Source organism: Austrofundulus limnaeus, unplaced genomic scaffold (genome assembly GCF_001266775.1).
Source record: "Austrofundulus limnaeus strain Quisiro unplaced genomic scaffold, Austrofundulus_limnaeus-1.0 Scaffold116, whole genome shotgun sequence".
NCBI lineage: Eukaryota > Metazoa > Chordata > Actinopteri > Cyprinodontiformes > Rivulidae > Austrofundulus > Austrofundulus limnaeus.
In genome coordinates, this window is record NW_013952518.1 from 799,793 (window position 1) to 804,993 (window position 5,201).

The 5,201-nt window shown below is 39.1% G+C and overlaps 2 protein-coding genes across 4 annotated transcripts in view; both read right to left on the bottom strand.

The window, feature by feature from the left end:
* The window catches only part of brd1a (bromodomain containing 1a), a 31,471-nt gene that overhangs the window by 18,118 nt on the left and 8,152 nt on the right, over positions 1-5,201 (bottom strand). Inside the window, exon 1 of one of the 3 annotated variants that reach the window (XM_014014541.1) lies at positions 1,886-2,140. The exons of the other annotated variants lie outside the window; for them this stretch is intronic. The gene's annotated coding sequence lies outside the window, so the exon portion shown is untranslated. Of the gene's footprint in view, positions 1-1,885; positions 2,141-5,201 lie in introns of those variants that run through there. 3 annotated transcript variants of the gene reach the window in all.
* alg12 (ALG12 alpha-1,6-mannosyltransferase) overlaps positions 2,209-5,201 on the bottom strand; it is a 16,580-nt gene continuing 13,587 nt past the window's right edge. Inside the window, exon 11 of the transcript XR_001310715.1 lies at positions 2,209-2,364. The gene's annotated coding sequence lies outside the window, so the exon portion shown is untranslated. The remainder of the gene's footprint in view (positions 2,365-5,201) is intronic.

The window sequence follows — 5,201 nt, forward strand, 5'->3', positions numbered from 1 at the left end:
CTACAGACATACGAAAACGTGTTAATAAAAGTGCATAAACTTTATATAAACTGCACAAAAGTAAATATCCTATCTGTAGGCTACATGCTGAGTGAAACCAAATAGAATAAAAGTTTCTCACTATAGTACAATATTATATTATTACAAATATACACGACGGAGGTAACTGAGAATGGTTCTATATTTATTTTAGATTTTAAAAATGTTGTTGCAGCCATTAAATCAAAATAAACCAGTACCAGGTAACAGCAAACATAGGCTTATTGGCATTGTTTATATTTCTGTATAGTTTACATTTCTATTCACTAATATTTTTGTTATCATATTGTTGCATGCTTATTTATCTTATCTTTTGTTACTTGCTTGCACTTAGATTTACATAAAATATTTTGTTATATGCACAGKTTTTTTTACCGTGCATGTGACAATAAAGCTTTCTGGTAATGTTGACATTTTTTGGGGGGTRTGGGTCATCAAACCATAATAGTTACAGGAGTTACATGAAGTCCCTCTGGGCTCCATGGAGACCGACTTGTTGTTGAGTTGTGTCCTTAGAGATATAAGCTGCCATGAAGAACATTATTGTATCTGCCCTTGCTCCAAATTTGATAACGATTTGAAACGTCGAAGAATGTTWTAATTTTTATCTGGAACAGAGCTTGTTGCAAAGTGCTGACGCTCGCCTTCGTCACCTGACACATTTAACATGCCGTCATTGGTTGAGGAGCTTTGTTTACTAATGAAATATCTGCATAGTTTTTAAATAGTTTTAATTTCCTTACTTTCTAAACCACGTTAAGTTGGTTTGAYGCTGCAGTTTGCCTTGTAATATTATTTTATACCTTTTCTGCTACTTATGCATTGGCTATTATTAAGTTTTATTAGTTTTCAGGATACAAGATGCTTCCTACAAAAATCAGAAAGTCCTTTTTCCTAAAATTTCATGCCGATATGTTGAACACTGAGGAAGATAAGAGCAAAAATAGATAAGAACAAGGTGAAATGGTCACAAAAAAAACATAAGCTGATTTCACTTAAACATCAACTCATACTTGAGATAATCACATGGTTTTTGTGTTATTTTGTCTGGTTTGTGATGTTCTTTTGTAATCAGGTTTAATATTGGTGTAAGATTAAAAATTATCCAAAAGGTTTACTTCTTCAACAAGGCTTGAAATAAAAACATATGTATATTCTTTACTTACCCAGGTAAATGCCTCAATGGAATTTTAATTCATGAGACAGCAACTACTATAGTGTTTTAACATTTAGCAGGTAGCTAATTATGCTAACTAATAACATCAATTACCTCTGGTTGCTAGGATACCGTTACACACTGAAAAAAAGGGCTATGCTAACTTCGATGATTTCTTAACCAAAGCGTGTTTAAAGCTAATTTTTCTATTCTTTACGAAATAACTTAATGGTTTAGACAGTCCGGATGAYTGAAAGCAAAATAGAGAATCGGTTTTAGTAGCTCAAAGTACATAAACTAGCTTATTTCCGCAACTTGTAAGGTAGAAAATTAGCCAGCAACATGAGACATTAAACTGAGTGGGAGGCGACCAGACGTGGAGTTGTCGGAGGATGAACACAGGGTACGGTAAAAACTTCCCGATTTGGCCGAAAGACGCTTTTCACTCACATTCCGAGTCACCGACATGCTAACAATACCGTTAGCTAGCTAGCTCGCTAGCTAGCAAGAGAAGCTAAACGGAGCGAACGGCGTCAAACGTAAAATCTCTTTGATTTGCAACTGCGTTTCGTTTTAAACATACCACGCATTAATTGCGTAGACTTCTCGTCTACACGAATACAAAGGAAAAGCTAAAAAAGCACCAAACAAAGCCAATGCACAAACCRCGGATGTATTAAATAGTTTTACCTTACAAAGCAACGGCCTGCGAAAAGCGCTCGGATTCCGTGCACAACAGTATCATCCAACGGGAGAGTCTCGGGTCTTTTCTGTAAATAATGAAACAGGAAGAGGCCTGCTCGGTGCCCGAAGAGTCCCGATGTTAAAATGTGCAGAAAACGCGCAGTTGTTTGCTTCGTGGGCCATTCAAAGGCTACAGTCGTCGACCAGAGGCAGGTTTTAGCAGCAGGAACAGCAGGCAGGAGCACGGACGAATCATCCGCCCACAACAATGCGTTTTAACCAGCAGCAGACAACTCCCACCCGTGCGTGTGACGCTGGAGGTCATGTTGTTTTTTTTTTTTTTTAGTCGAGGGGTATCCACACAAAAGAGAGCCCCCCCATCTGTCACACGGTCCATGCAGGGCGGGCAAAGGTCCAAACAAAAGCCCTGGGGTCGGTCACTGAAGCCAAGATGCCACCGCTGCCTCTTTCTGCACATTTCAAACCTGCWGACAAGTGTCATTAAAAAAAAATTAAATTAAAGCAGTAGTTATCAAAGTATCTTATTTTGATTACTTTAGTGCAGTGTTTCCCAAAGTTGGGGTCRGGACCCAAAGTGGGGTCCCAAAACATCAAGGTGGGGTCCTGAAAAGATTTTCTGAGTTTTTGCCATAGTTACAAAAGAGTGAGGTTAGTATATTTAAAATGGATAAAACTATTGTTATGCCCATGTTTTGTTGACCTGATACAAATGTTTATCATCCAAAAACAGTTGTGGGCACAGGTCTCTGCTGCTGTTATTTTGTGGGTCAAAAGCTGAAAAGTTTGGGAACCACTGCACTTTGGTTCCCAAAGTTGTGCTTGGGACCCAGTTATGGGTCATGAAGCACCTTGGATAATCTCCATAAATCAAATTAAAGTGTAATAAAATAATTGCTGATGTAATATTTTCCCTATAATTATTACAAAAACACAAAAGTAAAAATAAGTATTTATATTTGTGTACAAGCTGTTTAGATTGTCAAAAAGCCTGTGTTTTTAGGGTTATTAACGAAATCCGTGTACTCAGACCAGTAATATTTGGGGTCACAAGATTTTGCCATGGATATTTTGTGGGTCAGAAGATACAAAGTTTGGGAACCACTGCTTTAGTGTGTCACAATTGTGTTACAATCTGGACAAAAAACATACAAACAAACAAAGGTCCAGTATTTCACCTACGGACTCTCAGCTACTACCACCTAATTTTAACTCCATATTTGTGAAATTAGCTGAGCTGTAACCATTTTTGTGTTTTCTAGCATCAATGCCATCTTAAAATGGGTTCACTCTGTTATAGTTCATCCAAACATGAAGTCCAGGAATGAACCTTGGTTTAAATGATGAAACCAGAGCACTCAGGCGTGAGTGTCGAGGTGGAGAAAGGACAAACTGCAGGTTTCTTTTGAGTTGCTAAAACAGAGCTGGTGTTCTTATCTGCTGCGAAAGGTAAATACTTCCCAWAAGACATCGCCTCAAACTCRCACAACCCCCGAATCCTCTATTCTACTCTGAATACTGTTCTCCATCTGAATGAAGCAGCCCACCTGGAAGCCTCCTCTGAACCGTGTGAGGAATTTCTCACCTTCTTCATAGATAAAGATTTTCAAACTCGGGCTCTCATCACCACACCAGCTCATGATCCGTCCATCTTAACTCCTTGTCCAGCAGTATTTGATCACTTTGAGCCCATCCGTCCCACATAGAGAAGCTGTTTTACAGCTTAAAACCATCTGGATCCCCCTTTGATACARTTCCCCAACAACCTCTAAAAGAGATCTTCCCCACTCTGGGTCTTTCTGTTCTTAACATCATAAACAGCAGCGTAACTTCAGGTGTAGTCCCACAAAGCTTTAAACAGGCAGCTGTGCAGCCCCTCCTGAAAAGAAATGGCCTTGATCCTTCCATAGTGTCTAACTTTAGACCGGTATCCAAACTGCCATTTCTGTCAAAGCTGTTGGAAAAAGTAGTGGACGCTCAGTTAAAACCTTTCTTGGAGGATCACAGATCCCATCACAGCACTGAGTCTGCTCTGTTGAAGGTGTTCGACATCTTTTTAGCTCTAGACTCTGGTGAATCTGTCCTCCTTGTGCTATTAGACCTCACAATCAGCCTTTGACAACATCCTCATTTCCAGGCTGGAGAAGGAGGTGGGTATCACAGGTTCGGCCCTCGGTTGGTTCAAGTCCTACCTGACAGACAGACACTTCTGTGTTAACATCAAGGACTTCATGTCCTCATCAGCACCACTGCAATGGGGAGTACCACAGGGCTCTATCCTGGGACCCCTTCTTTTTTCCTTATACCTACTGCCCCTAGGTGCAATTTTTCATAAACATGGCCATTTCATCTTTATACGGACGACTGTCAAATTTACTTTCCTCTGAAACAGGCTGGCCCACACTGCATCCAACCTCTTTTTGACTGCCTGGCTGACATCAGGGATTGGATGGCTTTAAACTTCCTAAACTTTAATGAAAAGAAAACAGAAGTCATTCTGTTTTCAACTAACAACACAAACAGTAACATTTGCATTGACCTTTCCACTCTGGCCCCGTTTGAAAAACAACTTGTCACCAACCTAGGTGTAAAAATGGATCCATACTTGAAATCAAACGGTCATGTAAACTCCTTTGTTAAATCCTGCTTTTTTCAACTGAGGAGACTGTCCAAGTTAAAACCCATCGTGTCAAAAAGAAATCTGGAGTCAATCTGTAAAACTGACAGAAATATAGCTAATTGTTTTTGCTCCAGATGTTAATTTTGTTATTATTTTATTCATTAATTAAAACAAAAAGAAAAAAATCTTGTAGATAAAGCAGTAATATTTTTGCAAGTGTTTGTATTTGTTTTTCTGTATGTTTAATGAAATATCTCATGATGCAGTACACAAAATTAAACAAAACTACTGGATATTGATTACTTTGTGGAGCAAATACCTTTCAAGATGGCCACCTTGGCAAACAAAAATTGCTACATCCCTGTCAGTTTTACAGATCCCATAAGCCCGTAAGCAAAGTAAAGTAAGCAAGTCAGTCAGTCAGTCAGCAAGTAAGTCAGTCAGTCAGTAAGTAAGTCAGTAAGTAAGTCAGTAAGTCAGTAATTAAGTCAGTCAGTCAGTAAGTAAGTCAGTCAGTAAGTCAGTCAGTAAGTAAGTGTCAGTCAGTCAGTCAGTCAGTCAGTAAGTCAGTCAGTAAGTCAGTCAGTAAGTAAGTCAGTCAGTAAGTCAGTCAGTAAGTCAGTCAGTAAGTCAGTCAGTAAGTCAGTCAGTAAGTCAGTCAGTAAGTCAGTCAGTAAGTCAGTC